General features: G+C 36.6%; 1 long non-coding RNA gene across 2 annotated transcripts in view; it reads left to right on the plus strand.

The window, feature by feature from the left end:
- Positions 1-14,064, plus strand: part of LOC149749782 (uncharacterized) — a 71,615-nt gene extending 57,551 nt beyond the window's left edge. For both annotated transcript variants that reach the window (XR_016392524.1, XR_016392525.1), the window contains one exon: positions 12,681-14,064. This is a non-coding gene — a long non-coding RNA (uncharacterized LOC149749782). The remainder of the gene's footprint in view (positions 1-12,680) is intronic.
- The last annotated feature ends 12,775 nt before the right edge of the window (positions 14,065-26,839 follow it).

A 26,839-nucleotide genomic window follows, 5' to 3' on the forward strand; every position in this document is an offset into this window, starting at 1 on the left:
CTTTTGTAGAACAAGTTAGCTACAGTATGTGGAACAATACCAGTTCATAATAGGTGCTCAATAAATGTCTAATGAATAAATGGAAGAAAGGAAGGTAGAGGTTTGGAAGGAGGCCAAGCAGTAAAGAGACTATTTGCATGTTTCAAAAATGCTGTAATTCTTCATGACAGGTGTAAAAGAGGAGATTTGTGGATTCAGATCTTATAAGGAGACTAAGCAATCAAAGATACCAAACCATTGAAGGTTAGAAAGAAGCAGGGAGCTCAGTGTTTCCACACAGTGAGGCAGACTGAAAGCAATAAGGGAAACCAAAAGCCCAGGACGGTGTGTGACTGTCATTCCAATGTTCTATATACCTCTTTGCCAAGCTATACATACATGAATTCCTAACAGTCTGACTAATGTTCATCTCAAAGAAAGAATCTGAGTCAAAGTGACCTCAGGGTTACTAGCCATGGAAACAGAGGAGGGAGAGTGTGGTCATTAGACGCTGTTGTCAAAGAACAAAGGAGGGACAAAAAATAGAAGTTTGGTGCTCTCCCACATTGATTTGGAGGAAATTGGCCAACATCCAATGTGAGCAAGGCAGTTGGGTAACCCTGGGAGAATGAGTCGTCTTGGCAGGCTCGCAGAAGTGCCTGCTTGTGTCGATCATCACTGTAATGACAGATACCAAGGGTCAATATTTACAAGGGTCCACTAGGATGAGTAGTAAGATGAGTCTAGGAGTGGTCCCCAGGAAATCACAGAGCAGTGAGGCTCATAGAAGAGATATAAATTCCAGGAGTTGACCAAACTGTTAGCTATAAAGGAAATGTATATTTAACACATGAAGAAAAGAGAGCCAAGTACTACTGTAGGCAGATCCAATAGGAATGTAATATAATACTTGTGGTTACAGACAGAGAAAATGTTTAAATATCTGTAGTGTCAAACTGCCATATATTAACCCTTTAGTCAAACACGGTTTCTACCCATTTAGGCTATTTTCCTTCCCTGCCAAAGATGGCAACTTTCATTTTACCATGTTAGTGAGTAAGGGAAATGACTCATTTTACAGACAACTTGGCAAGACTATAAGTAAGAAAAGGAGGGCATGAACTGTGTCCTGTAGGTAACAAAATGCTTTTCTAAAGTCATTGCTGGGGAAATAGTAAAACATTACAACCCAGGAAGTCCAGGTAAATTATATGAGAGAGTAGTCAGTAGATGTCACAGGGGAAAAATACAAGCATTTCTGAGAGGAAAAGTAAAAGGCTTTGATGTGATGTCTCTGACACCTAAGTGGAGCAGAGAATCTGAGGCAGAGATCCATGCCTCTCATTTGTGAGAGCTCAAATAGGGAGGGTTGTGCTGAGTAATTTTGCTTGGCAATGAACTTAATACCTCCCTCCTCTTCCCCTCCCCCCACAAAAAGCAAAATTAAACTAGGTAACAGAGGTAGATCATCTCCCTCCTAAAGCCGACTCAGCATTCCACAGCATTTATACATCAAATTCCAAGAACTAGGCTATAAAATGTGGAGTTCATTTTGCCACCTTGCAAAAGGAGCTTCAGCTTCTCATTTCTCTTACCTTGTGATGAGGAGGCCTTGAATGGGTCGTTCCTGAGGACCAAAGAGACCCAAAGAGTGATAATGGCATCCCAACCTTGATCTCTGTCTCCCCTAAGAACTGCCAAGCCCTGTGGGCCTTGAGGAATTTTCTGTTTCTCCCCCAATCTCTAGGAACAAAGGTGTGACTGACTCTTTCAACTGAGTGACTCTCAAGGATCTGTAGAGAATGAACTCTTTCATTAAAGTAGCACAGGAAATCCCAATGCTAAGAGGAGAAGCCAGTCTCAGTACAACCCTATGAAACATCTTATTTTCTAGTCTAGGGGTAAGGCAATGAAAATTCTCAGTTCCTGCCTCACTTAGAGGTAGTACAGGTCAGAACTTCCCTGGTGGTGCAGTGGTTAAGAATCCGCCTACCCATGCAGGGGACATGGATTCGATCCCTGGTCCGGGAAGATCCCACGTGTCGCAGAGCAACTAAGCCCGTGCACCACAACTATGGAGCCTGTGCTCTAGAGCCCGTGAGCCACAACTACTGAGCCCACGTGCCACAACTGCTGAAGCCCACATACCTACAGCCCATGCTTCTCAACAAGAGAAGCCACTGCAATGAGGAGCCCATGCACTGCAAGGCAGAGTAACTCCCACTCGCCCCAACTAGGGAAAGCCCGCCCGCAGCAACGAAGACCCAACACAGCCAAAAATAAATAAAATAAATTTCAAAAAATGTTAAGAGTGAAGGGTTTTTTTTTTTTTTTAAAAAAAAGGTAGTAGAGGTCAGAGAATAATTGAATTTCAGAGCTGAAACGGATATTTCTGACTACCTACTGTAATCACCTCACCTTCCTGTTAAGGATATTACCAGGAAGGAGAAGTGACTTATACAGTTCATCCCATCATGGGTTTATGTAATGTCTATTTACATAGCACCAAACATACTTTTACCAGGCACTTCATTATTGGTTATACAGATAAAATATGACTAAGACTTGATTCTTGCCCTCAGGAACTTGCTATCAATTGGGCAGTTAAGATGAGTAAACCGAGAAAGGCATTGCCGTAGTACAAAAGAGGACAGTGTACACAGTGGTTAAGAGTACAGGCTGTGGGTTGAAGCTATCTGAGTTCAAACACAATACCACTGCTCACACGTTGGGTGGCCTTGGGCAACTGAGTTCACTTTACTATGCTTCAATTTCCTTTTCCATGAAACGTTGATAACATTAGCATTTATCTTATAGGGTTACTTGCTGATTAAGTGAGAAAATGTATACTCAATGCTTAGTAAAATATTTAGTAGTAGTAATCGATCAATAAATGTATTATTATCAGTAGTAGGTGCAATAGAGTAGGAACATCATCATTATCATTAGATTCCAGGTGTGGTAGTTTAAAAAGAAAGCTTCCCAGCAGTGGGATTAATAGTCCATGATTATATTAAGGTTTAGGAAGAGTGTTCTGGCAAAAGGGGTTAAATTATTTTCTGGTTTCCTGGACTTTGACTTTGTGGAGCCTTCTGAATGTCAAGGTTTTGGCTAGAGCTGTAACTGAATTGCAAACATAACTCTCATGCTCGTGATGATCCTGGATTTATATGCCATGTGTTCCAGAAAATGGCAGTGAAGTTTATGAGGAAGAAACAGCTCTTTCTCTTTCACACAAAGGTGAAGTTTCAGTTGGAAGTGTGGCTTCCTAGGGTGTTTGTTCTTACCCCACTGACCCAAACAGAGTGAACTATATGACAACAGGGTGTATATCACAGTATGTCATAGAGATGTAAGTTGGTAACATTTTGTATCTTCCACTGTAGGCTGTAAGTATTCTGAGGTCTGGGATGTAGCAGTTATCTATTGCTGAGTAACAAACCACTCCAAAACTTAGTGACTGTTTTTAGTGACTGAAACAACAGTAGTTATGGAATTTGCATTTCGGGCAGGGCTCTGTGGGGATGACTTGTTCTGCTCCATGCTTGACTTGAGGCTGAGATCCACTTTCTGGATGGCTCACTCATGTGGCTGGCAAGGTGGTGATGGCTTTTGGTAGTGAACTCAATCAAAACTGGAGTACTCATTTCTTGCTGGCTGCTTATTTGGGTTTCCTTACAGCATGGCTACCACCTCAGAGCAGTCAGACTACTTACATAGTAACTTATTGCCACTCGTGAGTGTCACAGAAGTACCAGGCAGAGACTGTGTGGCTTTGTAAATCTAGCTTCAGGAGTCAAATAACGTTACTTCTGCCATAGTTGCAAGTGCATCCACATTCAGGGGGAAAGAACATAGGCCCTCATCCCTCTATGGTGGAAATGTCAAAGTTACATGATGAGAGGGACATGTGGGTATGACTCTGTTGAGAAACACAATCTGCCAAAAATGCCACTTCGGTTTTGCCCACCAGAGCGTCCAGAACAGTGGTGACACAACACGGGTACTTAATAAATATAGCTCTGAATGAATTATAGCACTGAATACATTGAGTGAATGAAAATAAATGAATAGATTACTATTGCTACCCCAGTTCCTGACCCTTTCTGAATGACACGGATATTAGTATCAAACTTGGCTCCTGGCTTGAAATTTTGCTCTTTAATCTGGGCACTTACTTATGTATGTCTGTAGTTGATGTTGGAGTCTTAAACTCCTTTGGGGAATAAGGAAATGATTACAAAGACAGAGCGGTAGTGCCTTTGAAGAAAAGTAATTTGAATAAGTGAGGTAGAATTTGGTTGTAAAGATTTATCAAGTCGTCAAAGAGAGGAAAATAGTTCTGAAGGAGGAAAATAATTGATGATGAACCAGCGTGGTTGCGATGAAGGAAACAATATGATGACAAGAGATCGGGCAGCTTCTAGGGGAAGAGCAGCCAAAAGAATCATCAGCAAAACTCTGTTTAATTAATGAACGGCAGCAGAAGAAGGTGCTCTAAAAAGATTAGAGATGGCACTTGAGGCTGTGCCTCCTGGGAAATATTGGATGACTGAAGTACTTCTGTGTGTGATGTGATTAAAATAATCAACTAGAATGTTGAACATTGAATCATGAATTTAAAAGATTTTGTCTGCCTGTGTAAAGCAAACATAAGACAGTCATTTTTGATTAATCTTGGCGAATAGGGAAGACCACCAATATAATGGTTGTTTCCAGAAGCCATAGTGGAAATGTCTTATTCTTTGTCCATAGCAACCTGATATATTATTGTCCATCAAGATTTTAACTCTGTGCCCTTATTATAAAATATATTTGGAGCTGACAGTTGCAACTTGAGCTGCGTAACTTAGGATAAAAGGTACAGATTGTAAATTTCTCCTCTGTATCATCCATGATTATTTTTATTTTTTTAATGAAAACGAAAGAGTGTGTAATCTTGTTAGTAAGTGCAACTCCTCAAACTTCAGAACAGAAAAAAAAGTAGAATTTTGTTGATTATGTCACTCTTGATCATTTTGCCATTGTCAAGTGTTTCTTGGATTCTTCCAGAATGTTGACATTTACCCAACTTTGATTGAAGTTAAGGGAAAACTGTATTCCCTTTTTATTTGCTTTTTATCATCCTTTTCTAAAATTTTGTTATAGGAAAAGAGGCACACAGGGATTTAGCTATAAGGCTTCTGAGTGTTATGAATTAACAAGAGAGCAGTATTATTCCCATATCTCTGATTCCTACTGTCGTGGTGGGAATGACCAATAATTATGTTTTTTTTCTTATTTCACTGTACTACAATAAATGCATGTTGCAGCTGAACGGGTTTGACAGAAAACATACTTCAACTGTGTGACTACATTTACAGTTATTTACATATTAATGGTATAGGATTTGGACATAATAGTGTTATCACTGGCTTTCAAAAACACTTAGAATATTCTTTTAATTAAGTTTAGATTTGCTATGAGAGTTTGAAAATATAATTTGTGCCGAATTCTAAAGCTGAGTAGTCAAGGACATTATTTAAAAGTTCTCATAAACTTTAAATTATGCTTCAGTTGATGTTTCTTGCTAAGCAGAACATTAATTTGGTTTTGCTGTATATAAATATATCAAACTTAAGAAGTAAATATTTTCATCGGCTCTTTAGACACTCGGATTAAGGTATCTGAAGCAGGCTGGTCAGGAACCTTTGACCTAGTAGTGGAGTTTACAGATATGGCAAACCCCTACGGCAGATTAAAACATTGCATACAAAGACACCAGCTATGTCTTCAAAACACACCAAACGTCACTGCATAGTTTGTTAAGGTGATCATATAAGAGGGCGAAAAAATTCAGGTGGGGCTTTGGCTACAGAGTGAGACACTGCCGCCCCAAGCTACAGTACTTCCACTTCTTTGTTCTCACTAGCTCCTCACTTCCCACCAGCACCTTTCAGTAGAGTCCTAATCGCCACCTATAATTAGATTTTTATTTGTGCCTTAACATGCTTAACGTCCGCCTCCCTCAGACAGGGGATACCCTTGATGGAAAGACTATGGGTAATTTGTGTTTCCCTCTGAATTCCTGATACTTAGTATAGGACATCACATATAGTAGGCACTTCAGTTAATTTTTATTAAATGTTAAAAGATGCCATTTTGGGAAAGAGATTTCTCATTTAACCTTAATCAGAGCAGCACCAGGATTGGTCCCAGGCATAGACTTTAGAGCCTCAGTTTACATTCATATATATGTGAAATCATCAGCACTGCCTTCTCTCAGGCAACAGAGTCACATGCGTTTAATTCAGGATCTGTTTTCTTTTTTTTTTTTTTTTAACATCTTTATTGGAGCATAATTGCTTTACAATGGTGTGTTAGTTTCCACTTTACAACAAAATGAATCAGTTATATATATACATATGTTCCCATATCTCTTCCCTCTTGCGTCTCCCTCCCTCCCACCCTCCCTGTCCCACCACTCCAGGCGGTCACAAAGCACCGAGCTGATCTCCCTGTGCTATGCGGCTGCTTCCCACTAGCTATCTACCTTACGTTTGGTAGTGTATATATGTCCATGCCCCTCTCTCAGTTTGTCACAGCTTACCCTTCCCCCTCCCCATATCCTCAAGTCCATTCTCTAGTAGGTCTGTGTCTTTATTCCTGTCTTACCCCTAGGTTCTTCATGACATTTTTTTTTTCTTAAATTCCATATATATGTGTTAGCATACAGTATTTGTCTCTCTCTTTCTGACTGACTTCACTCTGTATGACAGACTCTAGGTCTATCCACCTCATTACAAATAGCTCAATTTTGTTTCTTTTTATGGCTGAGTAATATTCCATTGTATATATGTGCCACATCTTCTTTATCCATTCATCCGATGATGGACACTTAGGTTGTTTCCATCTCCGGGCTATTGTAAATAGAGCTGCAATGAACATTTTGGTATGTGACTCTTTTTGAATTATGGTTTTCTCAGGGTATATGCCCAGTAGTGGGATTGCTGGGTCATATGGTAGTTCTATTTGTAGTTTTTTAAGGAACCTCCATACTGTTCTCCACAGTGGCTGTATCAATTTACATTCCCACTAACAGTGCAAGAGGGTTCCCTTTTCTCCACACCCTCTCCAGCATTTATTGTTTCTAGATTTTTTGATGATGGCCATTCTGACCGGTGTGAGATGATATCTCATTGTAGTTTTGATTTGCATTTCTCTAATGATTAGTGATGTTGAGCATTCTTTCATGTGTTTGTTGGCAGTCTGTATATCTTCTTTGGAGAAATGTCTATTTAGGTCTTCTGCCCATTTTTGGATTGGGTTGTTTGTTTTTTTGTTATTGAGCTGCATGAGCTGCTTATAAATTTTGGAGATGAATTCTTTGTCAGTTGCTTCATTTGCAAATGTTTTCTCCCATTCTGAGGGTTGTCTTTTGGTCTTGTTTATGGTTTCCTTTGCTGTGCAAAAGCTTTTAAGTTTCATTAGGTCCCATTTGGTTGTTTTTATTTCCATTTCTCTAGGAGGTGGGTCAAAAAGGATCTTGCTGTGATTTATGTCATGGAGTGTTCTGCCTATATTTTCCTCTAAGAGTTTTATAGTGTCTGGTCTTACATTTAGGTCTTTAAGCCATTTTGAGTTTATTTTTGTGTATGGTGTTAAGGAGTGCTCTAATTTCATTCTTTTACGTGTAGCTGTTCAGTTTTCCCAGCAGCACTTATTGAAGAGGCTGTCTTTTCTCCATTGTATATTCTCACCTCCTTTATCAAAGATAAGGTGACCATATGTGGGTGGGTTTATCTCTGGGCTTTCTGTCCTGTTCCATTGATCTATATTCCTGTTTTTGTGCCAGTACCATACTGTCTTGATTACTGTAGCTTTGTAGTATAGTCTGAAGGAAAAGATTTTTGTTGTTTTTCTCTTAGTGATTATGAGCCCTCTTAACTCAAATACACTTGAATTTATACTTTTTGATCGAAATTATCATTACTTTTGGATCACCCCAGGTAGAAGTTCCAATGATATTGTCCAAGTTAATTTATCTTATAGAAAATTTAGGATGGCTGCCCATTTCTGGTGTAGTGAATTTTCCAGTTCCTAACAGAATATCACCCACAGAGACTTGGCTGCTCCTTTCAACAAATGAAAGGGAACACACTAATTTCTTAGCTCATCCCAGGATACAAGACAGCACCATGAATCAAAGATCAGAGTTTTGCTTGATTCAGCCACCAAATGCCACTTTCTTCTCAGTGTCATCTAGCGATGACACTTGGATCTCTGCTCATCCTGACTCTAGCCAAGAGATAATTGCTTGGACTGAAGCCTAGGCATGCAGTACACATTGGCTTCCTGTTGGGAACCACACTCAGAGAGAGAGTGTGTCAACCTTCGGTTCTTACGTAGCTTTTTCAAAGAATTCTTGACATCGATGATTCCTCCTTGCAATTTTTGGAATACTAAGACTATATAACAATTTATTAGGAGCCTCTTTAGCGACACCTAAAGACTGTGGGAAAGATGAAAAGAATGCACACAAAGGACAGGTGGACTTGCTGGGGCTCAGCGTGCTGTTTGCTCTGTTTGTATGTCATTTACTGCTGCTGGCAATTTTAAGAATATATTCTTCATTGGATATCTGAAATAAAATACGTTTGTCTCAACTTACCCTAATTCAGCCTTTGAAAAAGTTTATCTTACTTTGGAAAAATAGTTTAAGCAAAGCACTTGAGGGAAAACGGGTTAGAGAAAATGTCTCCAAAAACTCAATGTCTTCATTAGTAGAAGTTACAGCTACCCCACTCATCTTTTAGATACTGAAATCTGACCTAACAAAATGAAAAATAAATAATCTAATTAAATATCAGGGAACTCCAGTGGTTATTAAGTATAAATACAATTAATGAATACAAAAGGACTTTCATAGTACATTATATTTTACAATTATTTATAATAGAAATAAAATAAAGATAATAAAAACCTTGGAAACTTTATTAATTGTAAGAGTTTATAGTGCTTGCAGTTACTGTGTTTTGTTTTGTTTTATTTTCCTCAGAAAACAGGTTGAAACCTCTAATTTATTTTATGAACTGCCAAATTTTGCAAAAGAGTCTAGGAACTCATCATGATTTGCCCCCTTCCAGAAATTCGTGTATTCCTCAGAAATCAATTCTACTTAAAACTTTCTGATTAATTCAATCATTTCTGAGTGTTCTGGGAAATAATTTATTTAATAATCTCTGCTTTGGAAAAGATATTTGGAAAAATGAAAAAAGAAAGAATCATTAATAGAGTATGAAATAGGTTTGTTAGTTGACTCCAAGGAGGGTGGGGATTAGACTGTGGACGCAGAGTTTATAAGAGAAGAGGAAGAAATATGGAAGCAGTCATTATAAATACAGGAGGAAATCACATCTGTTAGAACTCATGGCCTGTGGCTATTCTGGACCACAGTTAGGAAAATGGTAAAGTAGATCTAGGTGGTAGACCAGGCGTATGACCCAAAGTAAATCCGTTGAACTGTGTGTGCCTAGACTCTTGAGCCTCAAAACATTCTCGTTCCTATTGGAAAAAAAAAAACACTATTATTTTCTGAAACCACACACACACACACACACACACACACTCTACAGTGCTCGTACACTGGGCATCTTTGCATTATTAGGAATTGATGGTAGGAAGAGCATCATAGCTCGACAGAGTGGAGAAGTGTTTGTGAGAAGTGTTTGTGATAGAAAGGATTTTCGTACTTTAGAAGGCAAGTGTGATCACAGAATTCTTAAATCATGGCAAAGAACTCATTTCTTTTTGCCCTGTCAGACATTTGGTATTTCAAAAATGAACAGCTCTTACATTTTTGCAGTTACAGCAAGGCCTTCTCATGACTGCCATGTCCTGGCTGCTGACCTTTGCTCCAGTGTCATCTGGTGTCACTTTCCACCTTGCTCGTCTCACTGCAGCTACTCTGTTCTTATTTTAGTTCTGTGCTCCGATCTCTTTTCCAACACCTAGCCTCACACTTTCCCCCAGAGGAAGGATCTTTCTCTTTCTTTCTTTCCCTTTCTTTCCTTCCTTTCCTTTCTTTAACCTGAATGCCTTCCTATCAGCCTTTCTGTCTTCCTTTCTCTTTTCTTTTTCTTTATTCTATCTCTCAGCTCCTTTTGTAATTAGTCCCTTCTCATGTTTCTGTCCTGCCTGACATGTTTCTTACTTGGAGATACTTTTCCTGTGCACCTCATCTAAGATGGGTTCCCCCGTCTTACCCTCAGCTGTTAACTGCCTCAATATCCCATTTTCGCTTAAGAAGTAAGAATTTTTTATTCTGCACTTCTTTGATATTGATATTTACATCTATCAGAATAATTTAACTCTGGGACATGAATTCTTATGACTGTCTGAAAACATTCTGAGGGTGTATACCAAAGAGTTTCTGTTTTTCAAAACTGTTCATAAATCATTTTAATAAGTAAAACGAAGACTCTTAGAGCTACACATTTTCATTCATTCCAATTTCCATAGAATCAATCGAACAAATATTTTTTTCTCTGCAGAGAGATCAAGATGGTTTTCCTCCCAGATACTTTAGTTTCCTATTCTTAGATTTGTATGTATATATCTTTGAGTGTGTATGTGTGTGTGTATATATATATACATATATATATATGTAAAAACTGTATTTGCTCCCACTCAAATGTGGAAAGAATAAAATATGATGCTTTATTCCTCCATAAGTGTACTTCAGAAAAACTTAAACTTCCTAAGGGAATGTAATTCATTATGAGGTGAATACTCAGTGAAGTCATAGTTCACACTTACTATCAAGGTTATTCATCCCATCTCAAAGGGTGTTCCATCGTTTCCTTCCCAATGCAGGCCCGCTCTAGGTGCACGGGGATACCTACCTGTGCCCAGAGATTTGACAAAGGGGCCTATGGTCTGCATGTTCTTCTCTTCCTGACTTATAATAAATTCTAGATTACCATAAGTGATCTTTACTAGACTCTGAGTCATGGTTTCACATCTTGCTCTACCTGCTGCTGAAGTAGCTTAAAGCTGGTATAACTCATGGTCTTTTCAGAGTACAGTGGTTCCCTTTCTGCAGTAACTTGGCTCCATCTTGATTTTCTTTGCTTCAGATGCTCTGAGAGCATCTGAAATGCCTGCTTTCCAGGTCCTGGCATAGACTCTTCATGTCAAGGCATCCATCCCATGGCTACCTATTCCCTTACCATGGTGGTCTCAGCCTCCCCAGGAAGTTTAGCTCTCAATCCTCAGCAATTCCACTGGGGGTGTACCAGGCCTTCTAGATCCCTCTCCAATCCTGTGCAGACCTGACAGTATCTCATGTCTACTCTCTTCTTAAACATATCAAGCCACTCTCTTTCCTTAGCTATAAACAACAGCTAGCAAATCCTTTTCAGAGGGAAGAACTTTCAGGGTACTTAGCAAGTGAAGAGGCATCACCATGCAATTTAAAAAGCAGACCTTCAAAGCAAAATAATTTTCTAGGTACCTCTCTTGCAAGAAGAGGTTTTTTTAAAAGTTATATATAAATGACTGTGAGACCACTAACTAAAATACACATCTAATTAATATATATTTTTTAATCCAACACTGCCTTCTACCTTGTTAGCTACAAGATCCCTTGGAATTTTGAGATTCTGATATTGTTGTTGACATAGGGTATTAGATAAGTTTTTTCTAATAGGAAAAAAAATAAGTCAGCATTGAGACTTGAAGCTGAATCGTGACTGTGTTATTCTGTGCTGAACTTGCTCTATTTTTACCTGAGGTAACAAACTTCATGGCCAAGCCTTCATGGTAGAATGGGCACAAAGAAAGAAATTGGCTTACCAGTAAGAAGAGGTACTAGGAAAGTGTTTTAAATTTTGACATCTGGTATCATATATTATGTTTAGTTTGGACAGAGTAGTCTTTTCTTATTCACTATGACTGGCCTCACCGGTCAATTAATGACAGAAATAATTTAAAGAGGGGAGTCATTTAAAAATGTTTGATATAGATGTACTATTTTAACTGTCATTCACTTTATAATAATTTGAAGCAGGGCTACATTTACTGTTATTTGGTTTTTGTTTTTGTTTTATTTTGTATCTTAACATGAATTTACTTATCTTGTATAAACTGTATTTATAATGCATTGTCTTTTATTTCCATGTTGTTTGTCTTTTTTAAGTGAAATGAGAACGTAAATGTATTTGTAAAATGATCCAAGACTATAATCCTCATAGATTTTATATTCCTCTGCCTAATTTTTTAAATTTATGTTTTTCTATACATAATTCAAGACTTTGTTTGTAACCTGCTTAAGTATTTTGAAACCATTAAGCACAGACTTCAAAAGAACTGCTCTTTCCATGCTCATATTCCATTAGGTTATATAAATAACAAAGAAGTAATAAAAAGGACACCTGGGGGAAACAAATTGAGAAAAAGCACAAATTATTCTTGATAAACATGCAGCTTATGTGGTGGTGGCAGAAATGGGAGAGTATTAGACCATAATTTAGTATCCTGGTGCAGTCCTTGGTTGATGAACATAAGTTTTAAGTCTTGCAAAGAAAATTGGTATTCTTAGTTAACCCAATAGGTTAGTTAAATTGAGACCAGTTAAAAGGGCTTCTCCCATGTTTACACACATTTTATATAATCATATCAATCATGCGTGTATTTTGTATTTCTTTTCTTTTGTCTTTTAGCTTGGTTGAATTCAGTAGCCTTCTGGAGCCCCTTCTCCTGGACACCTACTCAACTATGTGTTGGGAAGACCAAGGCGAATAAGGACTGGACTCTGAATGCAGTGAGGGTCTAAAAGGGAGATAACAAACACTCATCCATGCTTTATGTAGTAAATCCCACCAAGCACAAAATCTAAAAGTACATCGTTTCACATATTAAAAATAGGCCCCTATGTCACTTATTCTTATGCCAGTTTTTCTTCAGTATTTTATGTAAAATTTTACTTGATAATTTAGATCAAGTTTTAAAGATGTAAAAATATCTGGATAAAAGTATGTGCCCTTATCACTAATTGTCAGTCTACATCAGCTACTATTTATTTTAAAGTACTTCATTCCAGTGTGAGGAGGGTTACATTTAAATATTTCTCAGTCTCCTGAGATTTCTGATTCATATATGTAGCTCTGAAATACTGTGAGCAGGGTGCCATTCAATGCTTTTATGGAGTTTTTTTTTTTTTTTTTGCTGCTCGTGAACTGCTATGTGCCAGATGCCCCATTCATAACATCTCTTAACTCTGATAATGAGTAGATGTCATTATTTTGCCTTCCAGCACTTCTGATCAATATCAGGCTAATATTATTTTCTCTCTGATTTTCCTTTATATTTTCAAAATTTATAGCAAACACAAAATGAAGTAATTATTTAATGTTTAACACAGTACAGTTTTTTTTTGACTGCCCTCTAAGCCCTTGCAACTAGGATCGACTTTATTACAAGTTTAAAAAATTATGAAAATATTTTAGCATAAATATTTATTTAGTGGTACCCTTAACGGTGAATTTATGAGTTTTTTAGGCCACTTTTCAAACTCATTTTAGTTTCAATTAAGATTTGGTGGAATATTTTTTAAACTCATATAAGAAAATACAAGACCTAAAAAGGAAATGTAAGTCACATTCTTTAGAATTATCTTTCTGTTTATACCCAGTATTTCTTAGTTATCGGAATAAAATTGTGAGCCCAGTGCCTGACACATATTTGGCACTCAGAAAAGTGTATTAAATGAATGCATTCAAACTGAAATAACGTAACTGCTTAGTTAAGGCTTCTCTTGTTTTAGGTGTTTTTTTACAAGATTCTTTTCATTTTAAAAGAGATAATAGAGACTTTAGAAACTGAAAGGTAATGTTAATAGGAATCATAGCAATTATCTCGTCTATCTTCTCCAATTTTCAGATGGAGCTGACAAAGAAATTAAGTGATTTAACCAATGGCAAGTTAAATAGACTTCAAACTTTCAGATGTATTATTAAGCCATGTAGTTAATTTGGTTCAAAGTTTTGATTTAACCAACATGTATTAAGTATGTGTAATGATGAAGGCACTCTAATGAGTGCCAAGCTTAAAAAAAAAAAAGAAACACGAAATTCCTACCCAAAGTTTGTAAACTAAGGACTAGTATTTGGGAACCACTGAAATTTGATTCTTAGGCTCAGGACTGGAGTCTGGGCGGGCGATACTGATTTGAGAGTCATTAGTATACACTTGTAATTGAACGGATGCAGTGAATGAGATCACACAAGAAGAGGAAATAAAACGAAAGAAAGAGTAGAACTAGTGGATTCCTGGTGAAGACGTATTTATAAGATGATACAAAGAGAATCAAGGGGGAAAAGAGACATATAAAAGGAGTGAGAATCAGATGATAAATAGTTCCTTGAAAATCAAGGGACAAAGAGAACCAGGTAGTAAATGATGGGAGGTTTCTTGTACCTTGCAGAAAACTCAATTATGATGAAGACTTAAAAGACACTATTAAAATCAGACATTCAGCATCACTGGGGATTCTTGCAAAAGTGCTTTGCTACAAAGGGAGTAACATATGAGCCACAATGAAGATTGCAAATTCTTGGAAAGAAGGAAAGAGGAGGAAAGAAATAATACAAATAAAAGACCAGCATTTTCCAGAATGAGTTCTGCTATCTTCACAGGGTTTAGTAGCTATTACTTGAAAAATATAAAGGAGAGCGTTGGGGTAGAGAGTTCACTTGTGAGATATCTTGAGGAAACAATTTAAAAAGTTAATTTTGCTGCAGGACTTCAGAAAATTTATTTGGCAAATGGGAATGGAGAATATCCAAAAGAGGGTATATTTGGTCATCTATTTTCTTTAAAAAAAAACAAAAACAGTTTTTGGGATTACTATTCTATATTAGTCACTTGGGAAATTTTGCTTTGGAATAAAAAGAAAAAGCCAAGATATTTAACACTAATAGAAAAAGAAAGAAGAGAAAGAAACAACAGGAATTCAAAAAAAATTCTCCAGCTTTATTAAGATATAATTGACATATAACATTGTGTAAGTTTAAGGTATACAATGTGTTGATATGATACATTTATATATTGCAAAATGATCACTACCATAGTACTAGCTGACACCTCCATCATGTCACGTAACTACCATTTCTTTTTTGTGGTGAGAACATTTAAGGTCTACTCTTAGCAACTTTCAAGTATATTAAACAGTTTTATTAGCTAAAATCACCGTAATGTAATTAGACCCAGAGAACTTATTCATCTTAAAACTGGAAGTTTGTACTCTTTGGCTGACATCTCCTGATTACCCCCAACCCCCTGCCTCTAGTAACCACCATTCTAGTCTCTGTTTCTATGAATTTGACTTCTTAAAAATTCCACATATAAGTGATATCCTACAGTATTTGTCTTTCTCCAACTTACTTCAGTTAGCATCGCGCCCTCAAAGTCCACCCATGTGATAGGTTGAAAGAAACCTTGTTTGTGTTGAGGTGTGAATCCCTTCTACTCCAGGATAAGTTTGATTAGATTTGAAAGCCCAAATATTGGAATTTCAATATGTTTAAAGGTTCAGTGCAAATAAAGACCTTCTGAAGTCAAGTGTACACTCAGATAGTGACAGAGCCATGCAACAGAATTTCTATTCATTTGTGTTTTCTTCACAAAGACATCCAGGAAAGATGCATCAAAGGGGAAACCTAGCAGAAAATCTTAAACCAAAATAATTGGTAAGGTTGATTAAGAGAGGAGAAAGCATGAAGCAAAGAAACTTAGTAAGTACTTTTTTCCAGCTTTATTTCAATATAAATGATATATAACATTGGGTATACTTAAGGTGTACAACATGTTGACTTGATACACGTATATATTGCAAAGTAATTACTACCATAACATTAGCTAATACCTGAATCATAATTTCCATTTATATTTTGTGGTGAGAATATTTAAGATATACTCTCTTAGCAACTTTCAAGTGTATAATACAGTATTATTAACGTAAATTACTATACTGTACATTAGATTCCCCAGAACTTATTTATCTTATAACTAGAAGTTTATAACCTTTGACCAACATATCACTTCTCTGCCACCTCCCAGCTCCTGGTAACCACCCTTTTTTTCTCTGTTTCTACAAGTTTTATGAATTTTGGGTTTTGTTTGTTTGGTTTTTTTAGATTCCATATGTAAATGAGATCATACAATATTTGTCTTTCAGTGTCAGGCTTATTTCATTTAGCATAGAGCCCTCAAGCTCTATCCATGTTGTCACAAATGGCAAGGTGTCTTTCTCATGGCTGAATAATATGTACATATGTATATACACCCCCCACCTCATCTTTATTCATTCATCTGCTGAGGAACACTTAGGTTGTTTCCATATCTTGGTTATTGTGAATAATGCTGCAATGAACATGAGAGTGCAGATATCTCTCCCAAGATCCTGTTCTCATTTCCTTTGTATATATACCCAGAAATGGGATTGCTGGATCATGTAGTAGTTTTATTTTTAATGTTTTGAGGAACCCTCTTAGTTTTCCATAGTGGCTGCACCAAGTTACACCCTCACCAATGGTGCAGGAGAGTTCCTTTTCTCTACATCTTCGCCAACACTTGTTGTTTCTCATCTTTCTGATAATAGTCATTTTGACAGGTATGAGATGGTATCTCATTGTGGTTTTGCATTTTTCCGGTGATTACTGATGTTGAGGACTTTTTCATGTACCTGTTTGACTGTCTTCTTTGAAAAAAATAAAGAAGATTGAAATCATATCAAAAGCCTTTTCGTACCACAGTTGCATAAAACTAAAAGTTTTCCTAGTTTCCTAGTTTCTCCTAGTTTACCAGGAGAAAACTGAAAAATTAACCAATATGTGGAGATTAAACAGCATGCTACTGAACAACCAGTGGGCCAAGGAAGAAATCAAAAGAGAAATCAAAACCATTTCTTGAGACAAATAAAAATGAAAATACAATATACCAAAACTTATGGAATGCATCTAAAGCAGTTCTAAGAGGGAAGTTTTTAGTGATAAATACCTACATGAAGAAAAAAGAAAGATCTCAAATAAACAACCTAATTTTACAACTCAAAGAACTAGAAAAAGAAGAACAAGCTATGACCAAAGTTAGTGGGAGGAAAGAAATAAAGATCAGTGCAGAAATGAATGAATGAGAGACTAAAAAGAAAATAGAAAAGATCCCTGAAACTTGAGTTTTTTTGAAAAGGTAAACAAAACACACAGACCTTTAGCTAGACTTATCAAGAAAATAAAAGAGGATTCAAATAAACAAAATTATAAATGAAAGAGGGTACATTACACCTAGATACCACACAAATGGAAAGGAATATGGGAAACTACTATGAACAATTATGCACCAACAAATGGACAAACTAGAAGAGATGAACACATTCTTAGTAAGTACTTCTACTGGTCTTACATTCCTGCTCATTTTCTGGCATTCCAAAATCTTATTTGAAATTTTGGACATAAACATTCTTAGAAGAATCCACTGGTTAACAAAGAACATTTTGTTTCATACTTAAAATTTTCTTTTCAATTCATAACTGGTTTTCTGTATGTGAGACATATTGTTTTCTTATACCAAGTGAATGCTGTCGGGAGTGATCTTCCATCACTTGTTCCTGTTTCTGGAACACGGCTTGCTCTGTGGCTTGGCATTTTGGAGCTGTCCCTTTTAGACAAGTCTTGAATAAACCATCTTCTCACATAATTTGGCAGAAGCAAAATGGCATCCTCATGTAAAATGTCACCTGCTCTAGACTGGCATTATTCTTGAGATTATAAGTATTCGAATAATGCTCTAAGATTCCTCTCTGTTTATCTCAGAAATATTACTCCCTGATGGTTTCTAAGAGGATAGATTTGGTTATTTTATTAGGTCAAACTTTAATCCTTGATAGAGAGCAAAATATTTTAAAAACGGAGCCTAGGACAGATAAAGTTTGATTTAGTAATTAAACATTAGAGCTGGAAAGGAAAATAGAGTTCACTGATTTCAGTGATTAGTGAGATGACTCTAGAAGAATTTCTGTTTCAGTACCATTGTGGAGAAAGAAGGTAAGCTAAATTAGGGTTTTTGGTTCCTTGGTTTTCTCCCCTCATAGCATTTCTTTGGGTTTCTTTTTACATTGTGTTTTTCTTTAGTAGATTAACATTTTATTTTAAAACAATAATTTAACATAAATATTTCATATTGAAAAGTTGGAAAATTAGTTTTTAAGGGATTAAATGATTTTCCCAAGTCATAACTCTACTAAAAGATACAATGGGAACTAGGAACATGGTTTCTTGTGTTTTAGTGCTTTTTGATTTTTATTTCATGTTTTTGTTCTATTAAAGATCTAAGAACCCAATTGGAATTCCATAATAGGACATGATGGCTTAAAAAAAAAATAGAAAGAATGAAAGAAAAGAGTTATAAAGTGAATTAAAATCATCAATAATTATTCTTGCCTACTGCATTTTTCCTTCAAATAATTATTTCTTCACCTGTTTATATTCTTCATACTGTATGTGATAAAGAATTTAAATAATAAAATAAAAATTTCCCCAAAATGTATTCATCTCGATCAGGGTTTCTCAACCTCAGCACTAAAACTTTGGAGTGACACATTTTTTTGTTGTTTGCTGTCCTATGCATTGTATAATGTTTAGCAGCATCCTTGGCCTCAACCCACCAGATACATGGAGATATGACAGTCTTTTACTCAGTCATGATAATCAGAAATGTCTCAGAGAATGCCAGATATCCACCAGAGACAATACTACCCCCGGTTGAGAACGATTGATCTAAATAATGTACAGTCTAGATCCAAACTGAGACACCAAACTGAAGATAATCTTACCATATGTTAGCTATTGTGAGTAGACACTTGTTCCAAGATTTTAAGCAGTCCATTGTGATATTTTAGAAATTCTAAGGAAAACAGTCGTGGCTGTAAGAAGTGAGGCAGGTGTGGGAGTCAAGCCTTAATGCAAGCAGGTGAAGTGGGCTGCATGAGTGTTGACTATGTGCTTGGTGCGTGTGGAGAGTCCACAAAAATATTTAATATTCTAATTTAATTGAACTCAGTTCTTGTTAACTTTTTGTATTATGTGACCCTACATGTAATAGGCCAAAAGAGTTAAATATTTGTCTTTGATGGCTGGACAAGGCAGTCAGACTCTAGAGTAGAGTATGGTGATGGTGATGGGGATTTTAAGCTTGCCACTTTGATGTCCAGATGTGTCTTAGAATGAAAGACGGAAAAAGTCATGAAGAAAGGGCTATCTTGAGGACTAGCTTTCCCTAGTTACAATAAAAGGGAATTATTTTTTGTTTTTTTGTTGTTTTTTTTTACTTTGTATTAGTGAACAGCTATTAATCCCAGTGTGGAATTGTTCCTCTATCACCCACATAGTTCTCTTGAGTCTCTCAGCCACAGTGTCTGATCACTTCCTGGTGTAAAGCATGACTCAGCTTTGCCCAACTAGATTACTTTCATGCTATTTTCTGTACTTGTTCTATGGTCATTGGCATAGAGGTAACTATTACTTTAGCATTTTGACCTGTAATGATTTTATAAAGTAGCTGGGACAGTGATTATCTTACCTGTCAATGCAAAGAGCCTAGCCACAACAGGAGAGAACTAAGCCACCAAGCAAAAAGATACAAAGGCAAACAGACCCTGAACGATAAAGCACCTCAAGACTCTTTAATCACCTGGATCCAGCTGTATCTGAAGCTCAGGTTGCCCCTTGGACATCCAGCTACATGAGTCAACAAAGTAACCTTTTTTTTTTTTTTTTTTTTGCTTCATCTAGTTTGTGTTAGGTTTCCATCACTTACAATTGAAAGAGGTCTGCTGAGTATGGAGAATATTCCCATTGAGCAAATGTGAGCAAGGAATTGCAAATGCATAGAAATAAAATGACAGCTATACAGATGAAAGACTAACACGAAACAACAAGAAAAGCCCCTTGAACTTTAATGCAGGAATAATGAACAAATAAAGAGTATGTGTGAGCTATCTCACAAAAACCTGTTCTTCAAGGAGAAGCAAGGCATCAGAGAAAAATGACCTCATAACAGATTGAAATAGAGACGATAATGGAGGAGGAAAATGTCCAGAATCAAACCAGAGAGTGTGTCCTTCTATTCACATACTGTTTGCAAATTCTAATGATGGAGGACCAGTAATTGAGTTCACCTGTGTAAGAACTGTATAATTCATTTATTCAGCCAACATTTACAAATTATCAACCAAGAGGGAAGGCTTCCAAGTTGTTAAACACCAAGTCTCTGAACTTCAGTCTTTATCCAAGATGTAAGTCCAGGGAGGGGAAAAAAAATTCAAGAAACCATGAATAGTATAAAAGCTATTGTAGGCAAGTGCAGAGTGAGACAGACAATTCACTCTATTACTTATGGCTTCTTCAATTGTAAGTGACAGAAAAAGGAATTCAAACTAGCTTAAGTAGGAAAAAAATTTGCATGAGGTTGCATTCAGGTTTGAACTCCTGAGTCCATGCACAGCTGGTCTCCTGGTTTGAACTCCTGAGTGCATGCACAGCTGGACTCAGGAGTTCAAACCATGGCACCTGAATTCTATCTCCTTCTCTACCTCTTAATTTTGTTTGCTTCTGAGTTGTCTTTCCACATTGTTGCAAAGAAGACAATTAGCAGATCTGGGTTAATGTCATTAGAGGTCGTGACTCCAAAGGTAAAGTTACCTCTTTTCCTCACATGACATTTATTGACTCTGCTTTAGTCTTAGGCCCATTTCTGGAGCAATCTCTGTATCTAAGAGGATGTGCCTCAGCCTTGTCCATGTACCACTTCTGCAGCTGGGTGCTGGGACCATGATACTGACAGACCCACCAAGATAAGGTGAAGTGAGAGCTACTGAAAGGAAAAGAAGCTATGTAGTCAGTATCATTTATGATGATGATGGTTATGATGATAACCTTCATCATCATTATTCTAGATGACATTCAGTCTCCTAACACATCCTGGGTGGGACCTAGAAGTTGTCATGTCACATCTGAGCTAACTATTAAAGAGTAAGTATTTGTATGACTACTGTTGGTTAGGGTGAAAAACAAGAGGATACATTAGTGTAGAGGATTCAGTGTAATTATGCAGGCATGCTTTAGCAAAATTCGCTAATGTCCAAATATACACAAATTGTCATCTACCATTTATTGAGTACTGATTATGTGCCAGGCATTTGCTAAGTAAGCTCTTTAATTTGATCATCTCATTTAATTCTCCCAAATTTTACAAGGTAAGTATTACTCTCTTTCTCAAATTGCAAATAATGCTCAGTGAGGTGAAATAATTTACTTAATTAGCAAGTGGTAGAGTTTGGATTGAGACACAGGAAGTGTGAAACAAGAGCTTGGATATTTAATATGACTTTGTACTTAGGGGGACCATACATCTCAGTTTATGCCTCTTGTCCTGATACAATTATTAATTGCATCCCCTTCTACTTCAAAACATGTTCAGATTTTGACAATAAATTATATAACATGAACACTGCCTCCTTCATGGATATGTTTGAGCTCCCTTGTATTTTATATTCTTGTCTTTCATTGAGAATGATTTTAATAATCTTTTGTTTTAGGAGAAGAGCTTCATATTTACAAAGAAGGTGCAAAGATAGTACAGAGAGTTCTGATATCCCCACACCCACTTTCCCTTATTATTAGCACCTTATATTAATTTGTCACAATTAATGACAATATTGATACATTATTATTAACTAAAGTTCATACTTTATTCATATTTCCTTAGTTTTCACTTAGTGTATTTTTTCTGTTACAGGATCCCATCCAGGATATCACATTATGTTTAGTCATCATGTCTCCTTAGGCTCCTCTTAACTGTGACAGTTTCTCAGGCTTTCCTTGTTCTTGATGACATTGGCCCTTTTGCGAAGTACTGGCCAGGTGTTTTGTAGAATGTCTCCCAACTGGGATTTCTCTGATGTTTTCCTCACAATTATAATGGGGTTATGGGTTTGGGGGAGGAGATCACAGAGGTAAAGTGCCAATTTTATCACATAACATCAAGGGTGTATACTATCAATGTGGCTTATCATTGTTGATATTAACCTTGATCACCTGGCTGAGGTAGTGTTTGACGTGTTTCTCCATTGTAAAGTTACTCTTGTAAAATGGCTGTTAACCTTTTCAAGTTATGTTCATACAGAGAACATGCACACATTTTAAGTGTGTGAATCCATGACTTTTGACAGATATATTTACCCATGTAACCACTATCCCTTTCAAGATGTAGAACATTTCTGTCAGCCTTCTAAAGTTGTTTTAACTTGTCTTAATTTAATCTTTTGATTTCATAGAGTCCCTAAAGAATCCTTTCAGTTATGATTGAGTCAGAAGTGCCCCAACTCTTAGCAGACATATCACAATTTTGAGCTGCTCTCGAAATAAATAACCAGATTCTTAACTATGTTTGACTCTATCAGGTTACCTTTTATAGACTGGCCATCTCTCCATATATCTTTCCTGACTGGAATAACTAGGTAATGCAGACTTACCATCCCATGGACTTGAAACCTTGTCCTATAGGTAAGAACACCAGGATGAACAAGCCTCAGAAAGGGAGACTTAACGAAAAATCACAAGGAACCAATCTTTATAACTGCTAAAGTGTGACAGGATGTGAAGAAGGCTGACATGGCTGTGACAAATCTGGCTTAGAGAAGACTATTGTGGATAATATCATGGGATACCACCGCATTTTATATTCAGAGATTTCTAAGAGTGGACCTGAAGTAGGAGCAAGACAGGTATGGTCTTAACATCCTAAGTAAGACATTATCAGTATTCGAAAGAGGTTTCTAAAGCACTTTTATCAATTCCTTTTTTAAAGTATTAATTATAATATTAATCACTGTTGGATTTATAGGGAAATAATGTTTTACAAGAAGCAACATAAATATAAGTGTAAAAGTTCATGAGGCGGCATCATGCAAGTTATTTTATCAAAACTTATATAAAAATCATGGCATATAATTAGAGCTGAAAGAAATGTTAAATCTCAGAGAGCCACAAAAAAAAAAAAACTCTTCAGTTTATAGATAATAAAAATGGATGAGTTGAAAAATTTGCCCAGATAATTGGATCTTAACCTTATATATAAACTTTATTGTGGTATAGTTTACATAAACAAAAGTATATGCATATTAAATATATGATTGATGAGCTTATAAAATATAAACTAAGCATAAAACTTTATATACTAAAAACCACCACAAATTAGATATATAACATTTTCATCACCCTGGAAAGGTACCTTATACCCCTGTTTACTCAATCCATCCCCTATTCTCAGACCCAGGCTGATCTGCTCTCACTACATATTAACTTTGACTTTTCTAGAATTTCATATAAAAGATGTCATATTGCATACACTGTCTTTTGTCTTTCTTCCTTTACTTCCTATAACATTTTTGAGATATATCTGTTTAGTGTATAGTAGTTGTTCCCTTTTATAGCTGAGTAGTATTCCATTGTATGGATATACCACTTGTATTTATCCTTTTGATGGGCATTTGTGTTGTTTCCATTTTATAGTTATTTTGAATAACACCACTATAAACATTTATACAGAAATACCTGTGGATTGTTCTTTCCTTGGGTAGAAGTGGAAATGTTGGGTTGAATGGTAAGTGTATGTTTACCTTTATGAGAGACTGAGAAAGACTTTTCTAAAGTGGTTGCACCATTTTGCATTCTGACCAGCAGTGTATAAAAGTACTAGTTCTGCTGTATCCTTTCTAACACTCACAATGGTCAGTCTTTTTCATTTTAACCTTTGTAATAGGTAGTGGGATCTCATTTTGGTTTTAATTTGCTTATCCCTGAAAACTAATGGTGCTGAACATCTCTTCATGTGCCTACTGCCTTTTGTGTATCTTCTTTAGTGAACATATATTTTTTCTGTGTGTGTGTGTAGTATATAACCTTCCTTATGTACAAGTTCTTTGTAAAATATATGTTTTGTGAAATTTTCACCATTTCTGCTTCCTTCTCCCCTATTTTCTGAACGAGTCTCTGTAAGATTGACATTTTTCCTTAGATTGTTGATCACATTCACCAAGGAATGCCATCTGGACCTAGAATTTTCTTTGTGGGAATGATTTTTTATAGTTACTTTGTTTATCTTATTCAAACAGCTTTGCTGAGATGAATTTTACTTATAAAATCCACTAATTTCAAGGATACAATTTAGTCATTTTTAGTAACTACCAAATTATACAACCATCAACATGAATCAGTTTTAGAATATTTTTATTACCCTAATAAGATCTCTCATGCCCATTTCCAGTTTATCGCCATTCCCACCACCAGCCCCAGGCACGGGAAGGTTTTTCACTGTAAAGGAAATGTAACAAACATAAAGTTTTTAGATTTTTTTCTTTCTTTTTGAGTCAATTTTGGTAAGTTGTGCCTTTCAATGAATTTGTCCATTTCACTTAGTTATCAATTTTTTGATATAAAATTTTCATGACATTTCCTTATTTTCCTTTCCATGAGTCTAGGGTCTAGAGTGATGGTTTTTCTTTTTATATTGGTCATTTCTCTCTTCTTTCTTTTTTTCTTAATCTGTCCAGCTTAGACATTTTCAGTTTTACTGGTCTTTACAAGGAACAGCTTTTGGTATTATTGGGTTTTATCTCTTTTTGCTCTTTTCTATTTTATTGATTTATACTTTTTATTCTTTCTTTTTACTTTGAGTTTAATTTATTTTACTCTTTTAGTTTCGAATGCGAAGTTTAGATGATTGAATTAAATGTATATTTTCTTTTCTACTATATGGCTTTAAGCTATAAATCTCTCCCTAAGAACTGCTTTAGATAGAGTCAACAGATTTTGACAGGCTGTTATTGTTATCAGTCATTAAAGATATATTCTAATTTATCTGGATTTTTTTTTTTTTTTTTTTGCGGTACACGGGCCTCTCACTGTTGTGGCCTCTCCCGTTGCGGAGCACAGGCTCCGGACGCGCAGGCTCAGGGGCCATGGCTCATGGGTCTAGCCACTCCGTGGCATGTGGGATCTTCCTGGACCGGGGCACGAACCCGTGTCCCCTGCATTGGCAGGTGGACTCTCAACCACCGCGCCGCCAGGGAAGCCCCTACCTGGATTTTTTAAAAAATTGTGAGTTAAGTGTGTTTAAATATCAAATATTAGGGGATTTTCTAGATATTTTGTTATTGATTTTCAAGTTAATACCGTTGTTATCAGAATGAGTTCAATAATTTTAAGTGTACTGAAACTTGTTTATGGAACAATATATGGTCTATCTTGAACAATGTTCAAGTTTGTCTTCTGCAGTGTGCAACTGCTGTTACACAGATGCAGTGAATTTCAAACAATGTATTTTTCAGCCCTACACATTCCATTTATTTTTATATTTTTCACTTCTCTCCTCATTGGGTTCATGTTGCCCTCAAATTCTTGAACATATTTACACTAGCTGTTTATATTTATTTCCTATTGCTGTGACACAACTACCACACATTTAGTGACTTAAAACAATACTCATTTATCTCACAGATCTTTAGGTACTCTAGATACGGGCGGCTTGGCTGGGATCTCTCCTGAGGCTCTTTTACAGAACTGAAGTCAGAGTGTCAGCCAGGCTGAGCTGTTATCTGGAAGCTCTGGGAAAAATCCGTGTCCAAGGTTATTTAGCTTGTCAGTAGAATTCAGTTACTTACAACTGTAGGGACGACGTCCTTGTCTTCTCTTGCCGTTATCCAGGGGCCAGACAGCTGCTAGGGCCACTCTCAGACCCTTCCAGATGGCTCCTTCCCTCTCAGCAATAGAGAACCTCCTTCATGTTGAATCCTTCTCACACTTAGGATCTCTCTGACATACTCTTTTGTGACCAGCCAAAGAAAAGTCTTATTTTAAGGACTTACGTGATTAGGTTAGGCTCACCTGGAGAATCTCTCTCAAAGCCAACCGATTAATAACCTCAACTACACCTGCAAAATCCCATTCACTATATAATTATGGGGGCTATTTTAGAATTCTGTCACACTGTTTTTTTTTGTATTTGTGCTGATTCTAAAATCTGTCATTTCTAGATCTGTTTTTATTGACTAGTTTTTCCTCCTGCCTTTTCACATGCCTTATAATTTTTATTGGATTCTGTACAGTGTAAAAATAATGTGGTTGTGTCTTCATTTCACTGTCTTCCTTTAAAAAGCATTGAATCTTGTTTTAGCAGATGTTAGGTTACTTGCAGGTCAGCTAGAGCCTTTCCAGGTTGGTTTTTAAGACTTTTTCCAGTGGGTATTTAGCCCTGCTATTAAAGTCTTTCTGGGTCTCTACTAATTTGTCCGAGTCTTCAGAAAGATTTCTCCCCTCCAGAGGGTTAGCACTTCAGTGTCTCCCAGTGCTGCGTGAGCTCTGTTACAGTTCCCTAATAGTTGTTATTTTCCTAGGGTCCCATATCCTCATCCTATGTTTTCCCAGTTTAGTGTTGAGCCAAAATTCAAGGGACTACCATACATATTTCTAGCCCTCTTTCTCTGTGTACCTCCTGTCTATCTTGTACTCTTGCCTGCAAGTTGCAGCTTCCTGAGTCTCTCTGAACTCTGATCTCTGTTTTCTCAAATTAGCCCATTGACCATGCTCAGCTTGGGTCTGAAAAGTGGCACCAGGCAGGAACATTCATAGGGCTTGCCTCATTTGTTCCCCCTCCTTTGGGGAACACAGTCCTGAGCTCTTAGCTGCCCAGTGTCTTAAAAGGGTTGTTTAAGTTATTCTAATTTTCTAATGATTAGCTTTGAGAGGAAAATTCTGGGGCCAATTAC

Source organism: Delphinapterus leucas, chromosome 3, assembly GCF_059928025.1.
Source record: "Delphinapterus leucas isolate spDelLeu-1000000601 "Yukka" chromosome 3, BTC_Dleu_Yukka2, whole genome shotgun sequence".
Lineage (NCBI taxonomy): Eukaryota > Metazoa > Chordata > Mammalia > Artiodactyla > Monodontidae > Delphinapterus > Delphinapterus leucas.